Source organism: Sinohyriopsis cumingii, unplaced genomic scaffold (genome assembly GCF_028554795.1).
Source record: "Sinohyriopsis cumingii isolate HCF-2022 unplaced genomic scaffold, ASM2855479v2 utg000624l, whole genome shotgun sequence".
NCBI lineage: Eukaryota > Metazoa > Mollusca > Bivalvia > Unionida > Unionidae > Sinohyriopsis > Sinohyriopsis cumingii.
In genome coordinates this window covers 703,146-714,412 of record NW_028315919.1, presented here as the reverse complement: position 1 = coordinate 714,412, position 11,267 = coordinate 703,146, and positions in this window count along the sequence as shown.

The window sequence follows — 11,267 nt, the reverse complement described above, 5'->3', positions numbered from 1 at the left end:
TACTATAAACTTTGGTCCTGTGTAAATATATTCATTTTAGATGGCTGTATTATTTATTATTTTTGAAAATTTAGGGCCGAAGAATAGCGTCGGCAGTTGAAGCCAATATCTGCTATACATGTTTTTCTTCCTCCGAACAGAAGCAAACTGCTATTTAGTGATCAATGTTGCAACATTTACGTCTACAAACGGTGTAGTTGAGTTTAACATATGTAAACGTTTACAAAATCGGTAACCGTGTAAAAGAACATCACAAGGATGTCAATGAAACCTGCGATTAAAGCAAGAGCATGCATTTCTGCAAAACAATCGACAGAAATCAACTTGCGGTGGCAGAGACATTTTATGGAAATTGAGAGCGTAGCATAGGGAATAGTTCAAGTGGAAGTTAAATCAGTGTCTGATGTCATCAATCATTAAGTTAGAGAGGATTTAAATATAGTATAAAATCATTCATACTTAAATATGCACCCACCCACCCACCCACCCCAAAAAAACGTATACAAAGGGGCAGGGCAAAGCGATGACATTCAAAATTGATAAAATATAAATATATCATTTCAGAACAATGATTCGAAAAGAAATGATCGGACAAAGGGAGCTCCAATAGTTACTCACTCTCAAAACATAACAGGCATCAACAAACAATCAAAACTATTGCTATGTTTCAATTAGCCTAAATACTGACGTTTTGAGGCCTAGGAACATAAAAAAAAAAATGAGTCTATTACAAACAGAATTTGTTTTCTCCACCTGATCGAACACAACGTACCATATTGCAAACCGCTATGATATCATTCGGTGTCAGTCACAAACATCCTCGGCTTATCCGATGGCATGTTATTAAAATCATTCGATGACTATGAAGACCATTATGAACGATTAGACGTGTAGCAACGCAAGAAAAGAATGATTTCTTTGATTATTGTTTACTGAAGCGTCGTCGAGTGTTATTTTCAACACTTATAGGAATATGTTCTTCGCTCAGCAATCCGGATGTTCGTCCGCCAAAATCTTGCCGATTCGAGAAATATTACTATGATTTCCCCCCAGTCTCTTTCAGAGAGTCGAAGTTATTCGATTCGTATCGAACTGGAATGAGACGGGGACGCTCCGAATGAGTCATGATACAATTCATATGACGTCATATTATGTTATTTAGTTTAGTCTATGCAAGCCTACAATTTTCTATATTTTAATTTTTGGAGGGAATGCATTCCATTGCAGACCGATGAAAACCGAACATGGTCTGATGGCACAAAACAGGCATAATGTCAGTTTTTATATGTATCACCTGTCTATGCAAATGATTTTACCGTCCATTTACCAAAACAAATTTGAGCCCAATATGTATCTGGAAGTTGTATGTGATATTTGTAAACAAATCAGCACCCAATACCTGTCAAATTTCAACTACTTCTTTTACTGCTAATACAACTGCCTAAGTTGGATTGATATATATGTCAACGACTAAACATTTTCGCGCTCATTGCTACTGCCGCAGCTTTGTTTTTTGGTGGTTTTTTGTGTTTTGTGGCTAGTTTTGTTCCTACTAGCAAGGAAAACAATTAAAAAAGCTTTTGATCCATGGCGCCTAATGTAAGCATGATTTTTGTGGTAGAGGCATTGCCTCAGTTTTGAATCGGCAAACATCGTCAGGAGAGCTAGCTCAGCCATATGTGATATTCTTGACGACGCCAGGTACATTTCGGAATTTACATAAATTGTATTGAAGAGGCGTGGTTAATTGGGCATAAATTACACGAATGTTTTATGATATGTCATCCCTGACAAGACCGGCTAATCAAAAGACGTTAATCTTAACTAATTTCCAAAACCAATGATTAATTTGTCAAAGATCTGTATGGCGGACAGTTAATTACGCTTCAGTTCAAGGTGCAAATATCCATTCTGGCCGAGGTTAACCGATTATGCAGGGTTCTGAGGTCTGCCTAAAATGTGAAAACGGTGCATAAACATTATCAAAACCAGACCGCGTGGCTTCAGTCTCGCATTTAGAATTCAGGTGAAGTAACGACACGTGTAATTTGATTCTTAATCATTATTTTGATTAAATTCCAGTCTATTTGGAGATACTAAAATAGGCTATTGATTTCAAAAGCAAAATGCACATTACAATGCGATCAAAAGCGTTTAGTATGGAATGAATTCCTTACAACATAATTGATTTCATTTCAACTGCGCGTCGAGCTCTAAAATTTTATATAAATTACTCTGTAAATCGTGGTATTATTAATTATTAAATATTATTATATGTATACTATATACTAATCCTCAATGGTAATCACATAACCACTTAAGATTACTATATATGTAGTGCACGTTTATCGGTCTCTTGTCATCGTCCTCTTCCAAGTGATAACTAAAAATCGTTTCTATAATTACATCATTTCAGTGTTTGGCATCTCCATCACTGCTTGATATACACGGTCATAAAATAAGCACGAATTCAAATATATCCAATCTATGCAAACACGTAGAACAAAATTAAAACAATATATACCTTAACAAAGGCTAAAAACAATAATAAAATAATATTTTAAAATGTAGAGTTCGATGATGCTAGTCAAATTAGATGCACTGAGTTTTGATTTTTTTAAACTAAAATATAAGTTTCGAGACCTATGTTCAGTGATGAACATATTTAGATGGGTGTATTTTCTCCATTAAACAAAATGACCCTATTGATGTCACTTAATTTGTATTACCGAAAGGGGCTTTACAAGGTGATTTTCTGCCATTTTCTAACTTTGTCCTTGGCTGTATAGATTTTAATTGAAGTTTATTACTGACAAACTATGTTTATTTCTATGATGACTGACAAACCATGGTTATTTCCACGATAACTGTCACCTCAAGGATATTTCTATGATTAATTAGATATTAAGCGCATAGAATAGCCCATTGTATGTATTGATAAATTGCAAAATAAACATTTAACAGACAGCGTGTAAGAAATCTATATTATTATTATTATTATTATTATTATTATTATTATAGTGTATAAGATAGAAAATAAATCGTAATTGTTTATTCCATAACTGATCGTAAAGTCGTAAATGCTAAAATCTGTCACATGATAAGAATATAGAAAATCTGTATTTCGATGATAAAACGTATTTTACTTTGTTATTGTATCGCGACCTTCTTCGTTTCCAATTGATACATACATACATGCATACATACATACATACATACATACATACATACATACATACATACATACATACATACATACATACATACATACATACATACATACATACATACATACATACATACATGCATGCATACATACATACATACATACATACATACATACATGCATGCATGCATACAGACAGACAGACAGTCAGGCAGATGTACACATATATACATGCACAGATGTACGAATAGACAGCTATATACATATATACACATGGAAAGAAAGAAAGAAAACGAATATGAACTTGAATACAGGCTGCAGAGGTTTTGAAAGCTAAACTTGCTTAGTACAGTTCTAATCATCATCATCATCATCACCATCATCACCATCCTTTATTGCTTCTCTAAAATATCGCATTAAATAGGTTAAAAGCAACAGTGAAAACAATATTTCTGACGTTAAAGATTGCAGGAGGCCATGCCAATTTGGAAGGATTATAAAAGTGGGTTGGCTGTTCAGGCTCTCAGGAGGCTGTTCCACGTGATCACAGAGTAGTGGAAGAACTGTTTTTGGAGGCAGATGATGTTTAGAACTGCCGGTTGTTCGTAACTGAATGACTGTCTTTTAATGCATTAGGTTGTACAAGGAATATTATGATGAAAGTTAGACCGATACTTCTTATCGTTAGCCTTGACCGGCTTAATCAGCTACAAGTATGCGTGCAACAAAAACAAAATAGAAATGGCATATTAGCAGTGTTGTACCCTCATTCGCCGGTATAATTTCCCCTGGTTGTCATAGCGGAAGACTGACAAGAATAACTTCATATTTCCTTTCGAGCCAGTGAATGTCCGTAAGACCGAAGCAATCTCTCTCTCTCTCTCTCTCTCACGCACACACACACACACACACACACACACACACACACGTACATAGACATGCACACATACACGCTTGCGCGCGATTTAGTAACAGTTTTCATGCATATTTAATATAGAACAGAAGTACAATTCTTCCTGCATGCTTGCCAACTTTACAATAAGTAGCCCACTGGAAAACTGTTTTCAATGATGATATCTGAAGATTTCCTTGCATCAAGTGTCAAAAGGAATTTTCTATACATAACTGTTTACTGTGCCAAGAGGACTTGACTCCTAAAGTGACTTAATTACAGTGATCAAAGAGTCGTCAAACAGTTTTCCTTGACCACTGATTACAAGGTTAACTTGTTACAAACAGGGGGCGTGAGCATGGATGCATGCGCTCCACTTTCACCGTGCCCATAAAAGGATGCAGTAAGTGGAAATAAAGCGACGGGAAATTTGTATAATTGGCCCAATCGTTACCAAACTAATGGTCGCTGCCGAATGGACACTGGTCACGAAAGCTTCGGGGCTCCAGCCACCGGTCAATGGGTTGTACACTCCATATGGCCACCATGTGGATACAATATCGCATATTTCTTGGTTTGAACACACAGACTTGTCTCATAAATAAAGACGGCACAGATCATTAATTGTTTATGAGTTCTGTGGACTGTAGAAGATAATTTAAATTGAATCACTATTTCTTAGATATTTGAGATTCTCATGGGGTTCCGCATTGCCATGTAATTTACCAACAGGAAGTCATTGCATGATTTGAGTTTTGCGATTTTCGCTTTCTGGTATGGCGTTCCTGCTATCTAATACTCAAAGACATTTTAAAGGTTATGTCATTAGAAAATTGCAAAACCACGAACATAATAAACATGCAGTGGTGTTATTCATTAAGATTATGCATTTGAAAACAGTGTATGCTAATTTCTGGACAACTTTTATAATCTTCTTTCCTTTTCATCCTTAAGCATGCGGATTAAAACCCCGTTGTCATTTGTCAGTCTTTCATAATTATTTAAGTTGGAACTTTAACTGGATGAAATAGATGTCAAAATGTCTTTAATTACCAAAATTTCGGCTAAAGAAAAAGACATTCATCTCTTCGTTTTGCGTTGAACTGAATGGTTACTAGTTTATTTAAAATGTAACTAACTATTTAGCAGCCATGGAAACTGTTAGGCTCGATCAGCGCACTTGAGGAACACCAAAATTGTTGTCTTTCTGTTGTATAAAATTAGTAAAAAATCTTGTTTGTTTATGAAATGGCTTCAGTTACCCCTCCCCCAATAAATCCCATACTAATCAGTGATATTTGTTGCTTTTTTGGTGGGGAGGTACATGATTGATTGATATGCTTCAGATAAAACACAACCTGCGTAAGAAGTCAATCATCACCAAAGTTCATACAATTACATACTAACTCATAAACATGTGCTTGGAACAATGTTGTTGTTTTATTTGAAAAAGTCATTTCTCTTTAACGACAATAACGGGTGTTAGCATCTATACAAGCAATACGTCTTTTAAGGATTTTGAATACAGTTATCCAGGTGGAAAACAGCTATATAATTTTGTGCCAACGCACATCAGCACAATGTCTTTTCAATTGAGGAAAAATAACCATTTACATATATAAGTGTGAATCCGATTGGGAAGCGAGTCATTATCTTGAATAGAAAATCTTATTCTCATTTGTATCCCTTGTCGCCGCTTTGTGAGCAGATAGGCGTTTTTCCGCCTGATTTTCTCACAACAAGCACCTGTCTGATTGAGTTTTCCGCCTCGCCAGTCGACAACGAATCACTTCAAATACCAGTCAAAGATATAAAGTTTTTACTAAAAAAATCTGCATGCAAGGAATTTAAGTGGCATCATATGTGTCTGAAAAGAATTCCTTTGATATCATATTCTTCTGTTTCTGGTCTGAATCAAACGAACAGGGTCCTTAGCTCACATTTAAGAAGGTGGGTGGGGGTATCTTCGTCATAGTAGTATGGTTACTAATGTCGATAGTTTCCTTTTACAGATAAATTGTTTAAAATAATGATGCAGTTCTATTTCTTAGAATATAACATTTTAAGGCGATTATTATGTACATCCTAAAGTTTAATATATGGAGATATTGGATCTAATAATAATAATAATAATAATAATAATAATAATAATAAAAATAATAAAAATAATAATAATAATAATAATAATAATAATAATAATAATAACTGTTTAGTAACCATGTAAACTGTTAGGCTCGATCAGCGCACTTGAGGAACACCAACATTGTTGTCTTTCTGTTGCATAAAATTAGTAAAATCTTGTTTGCTTATGAATAATAATAATAATAAGTAGTAGTAGTATTAGTATTGGAAAGATCAATACAAAATACATACTTGCATGATTCAAAAACACAATAGTTTTCTCTCTGCTAAAAGGATGGAGCACTTGCTTAAACAGCACTGATACATATAGGATGTCTAATTGTCCACGTCGTCCTTAGTGTCCGCGGACGTGAAGGACCGGCCTCTTACTTATGCTCTGCACTAATGTAACATAATATAGGCATATAAAACGTTCATTTCTCCTGTTAAAAGTGTACGTCACTATTCTATTTACACAAGAACGCAATTGTTAATTAACATTATTTAGAACACAAATGTTGAAAGTAAGTTCTCATAAACTTAGCAAGATTATGTAGATGACGTGTTGTTTGTTTAAACTGATCTTCGAGTATTAGTATGTATGCCACTTGGAAAAGCAGATTATGTAGGATAACGTGTTTTTTTTACTCATCTTCGAGTATTAGTATGTATGCCACTTGGATAAGCAGATTATGTAGGATGACGTGGTTTTTTACTTATCTTCGAGTATTAGTATGTATGCCACGTGGAAAAGCAGATTATGTAGGATGATGTGGTTTTTTACTTATCTTCGAGTATTAGTATGTATGCCACTTGGAAAAGCAGATTATGTAGGATGACGTGGCTTATTACTTATCTTCGAGTAATAGTATATATGCCACTTGGAAAATCAGACTATGTAGGATGACGTGGTTTTTTTATACTTATCTTCGAGTATTAGTATGTATGCCACTTGGAAAAGCAGATTATGTTGGATGACGTGTTTTTGTTTTATCGTCGGCAATGGCACGTACAAAGCAAACCGCAAGAAAATCAACCGGCGTGTATTGAGAAATGGAACAGCAGCGTTGAATCCCCCACCACACTGTGATTTCATACATGGATACGTGTAGCCAGTGAAAAGACTAACAACTCAGTATTGGAGTATGTAGAACGGTATACAATACTTTAAAACAAAACACTGAAAATACAAACTACAAAGAAATCTAACAAGGTAAACTCAGCACGAGAAGCACGAGATAAAAAGAACTTAGGAGAATTTTTCCAAATCAAGAGAATTGAAACTAGTGAGGGAAGTTTTATTGAATGCGCTTACAAAGATGGAACACAAGAGCTAGACATGTCTCATATACCAAGAGATAGAATACCGGGAACAGCAGCAGTGATGGTTGCATTGAAAGTACAGAACCCAGATTACATCAAAAACTTGTACTCAGTTAACCCCAAAGGATGTAAAGGATATATATTTAGACCCAGAGGGAAAAAACCAATTCTACCGTATGGAGAAATGAGCATAGGGAAAGAAAATGTTATAGTTATAAAAAAAAAACACCCATATTAAGGAAAGTAAAGGAACAAACTGGCGAACTATACCTATCAGACATTCCTCTAAAAATCCAAGTGGAGGATGTAGCAGCACAATTTGAAGAAAAAATCAACATACAAGTGATTTCATCCAGATTGGCAACTATCTCCCTAACAACAATTTACAATGGGATGCCAATATTAGAAATCGAGAAAAGCAAACTGAAGACCATAAAGAGAGCTTTCTTTATATTTGGATTTTTAGCTAAATTATGGCACAGAAGGTGTATATCTACGACAGAAAATGTAACAGGTATGGAAACACAGGACATAGACCCTTCAAATGTCCAACAAATCAGGCAATACAAGCAGAGATTGGAGACCCCCAAATCATCAAGCGACAGCAGCATCAACAGCAGCAACAAAAACAACAACAAAGTCAGAAAAAACAGCAACCACAAGTTAATCAAAGCACTAACCAACAACCAAATAAGTGAGACAACAATAACAAACAAGACCAAATCAATCTCAACAGCACCAAGAAATGCAGGAGCAGGAATTAAAATTAACAAATTTGAAAAGTTCCATAACAGTACAATTAATTATGACGGGAAAACAAATCGCTGATCCACAATAAAAAGATGTGAGACATCAACAACAACAACAGGGAAAGATGCAAGAAATGCAAGAACAGGAATAACAATGCCCAAAACCCCAACCGAGAGTACACAAACAGCAAAAAAGAGAAGCAAGGGCAAAAAAAAGCAAGAACAAAAACAAGTGAAGGCAGCATTAATAAAATTGAAAACCACGACAACAGCACAATCACCAATGACGGATAAGGATAGAGACAGAAGTAAAAGAAAGGAAAAAAGAAGGAAACTAAGAGAGGAAGGATAATCCCGAATGGCAGATGAATATTTATTTACACGAGATGACGAATGCCCAGGACAGAAAATTTATTCAGATTATATTTTTTTTTAAAAAATGTATATATAACAAAACATTTACAATTAAAAACAAACTACAAAAAATTAAAAATAGCTATAAAATTGTCCATTTTTTTCCAAATAAAATACAATGCTATAATCGAAATTATAGCACACACAAATTATAATATTAGGGCAGGAGGGTTTCTCCAAATGGTCTGGAAAGATCAAACGCAGAGTTCCCCTCCAAAAAAGAAAAGAAAAGAAAAGAAAAAAAGATGACGTATTTTTTTTACTTATCTTCGAGTTATTAGTATCTATGCCACTTGGAAAAGCAATAATAATCGTCAGATACAAACGTAAAAGAATATCTGACCAAAACACGATTATAAAAACGATATTATATTGAAATATTTTAATCTGAACTTGATTAGCTGCCACTTGAAGTATGTATTGATTTGATATTTTGTGAAAGCTTAGTAGGAGAGAAATAAATATTTGCTGAAATTCGATAATGTGACTGGATATGTAAGTGTGATCCTCAAGTCTGCAGATATATTTGTAAAATTAAATGCAAAATCGCAATGACATTTGCTCTTTTTTACATTAAGATAATACAGCTGTAGATTATGTTGGATGATGATGTTGCGATCTCAGTACCTGAATAGCTTTTAGTTTCACAGAGTTGAAATTTATCTTAAAGTTAAACTCAGTCTTTCATTGGTAGAATATTGCGCTCTCATTTGTAACAAATAGTATCACCATGTTTAACTATTATATAAACCTGTGCCACTCTTAAAGCAACTGTATCTTATTACAAGAAAATATGAGGGAGAGAAATTAAATATTCGGAGGAAAAATGAATTGCTGTGTAAACAAGTGAAGTGTCTTGTTGAAGTGTGCCAGAACTAGGCAGAAGAAATAAGGACGCCGTTCCAGACCATGCCGCACACGAGGAGAAACCCGGTACTTGACAGCCCTAGGAGACTTTCTCATCGCAACCAGCTGGCGCGGGAACAACACTCATCTAAACAGAGCTATAGGCGAGCTTTGTAATCAGAGATCCTCCCCGACCCCTGACCCTAAGGGATCTCTATGTCTCTAAAAATGCAGAGATCAAAGGAAGAGCGGAGAGTGTGGCAATGATAGCATTGTGGAAATTTTATGGCTTTGTTAATTGAATATTGCTCAGGATTGTTACTATCCGACCGCGTGCCTCGAGGAAGAAAATTGTAATAAAATTTTAAATGAAGGCCATCAGGCTTTACAAGGAACAGCAGCCATGTTTACCTAACATACACAGGGTCGGGTTATTGAGGATGATATGAATGTCACTCTCTAAATAACAACAACAGCAACGACGACCACGACGAAGACAATAATGACAATAATAATAACAATAATAGGTGAGGTTTATATATATATATATATATATATATATATATATATATATATATATATATATATATATATATATATATATAGTCACACACATAGGACTATTGATGTAAAATAAATCTTGATACTTTTGACCGGACGTGATAGTACATTTTTAATTTAAGGATGCAGTAAAATGTATATATGCTTTTAGTGATGCTACTGTAGTTAATTAGCGGCCATTTACTATTATCATGAACAGAACAGAACCACACAGAACCTTCATTCTGAAGTTTAATTATGTGGCCACACGTACATGACAACAATAAAGTGTTAAAGAAAAAATTAGGTATCTACTACGCTATTCATAACTAGTAGCTGTAAACGACATAAAATTAGCAATAAGTGGCACAGAGAATCTATCCTTTGGAACTAATATAAATTCACAACATGCTTTATCCCTCAAGTTAATGAAGTTTATGTAGCATTCTCTTTTGAATGTTTTAGGTGTCACGACAATATTCCATACGATGTTACACCAATTTGGTTTGACAGTACTTTTATTAAAAAAGTCGTCCTACTATGAATGACAATGACACCGTGTTTCAGGATCCCTGTATAAAACATAAATACAAAACAAAATATACAGGACAAAGCTATTATTATGAGCCAATTAAAGGGCCACCATACCAGTGCATAAATGATTTACACGTCAAGTACCTGCAAAACAATTGTCAGAACTGTTATTATATATACATATACATACATACATACATACTTTCTGATAGGGAGAAATGAAGAAGATAATTTGACAGAAATTAATTCCGAGGTAAAACTACATAACAGATCATCATTAATTTACTTTCCTAAAATGTAAATAGGAGCCGACGTGGAAGCGTATAAAGTAAAATGTTATTTGTTTTATGGAATATGCTGTGAAATATATTGAAGGACTATTGAAAGATCAAATAATAAATATAATTATACTTTAAAAATTGAAATTTTAAATAACTGTTTGATTGGTCGATGCAAAATCTGAATACAATTTTAGGATGCAGAACTCGCAAGAGTTACCATATTCTCTATTATTTCATCAGAAAGTAACTGTTGCAAAGGCCTAATTCTAAGATACGTCATTTTTCGAAGTTTTGCAAATATGCTATAAATAGATTATCCACAATTTTAACACAATGAATGGACACGACTATATCTATGTTATATGTATGTAAAAACATTTTGTTTACTCGAGTCTTATCCT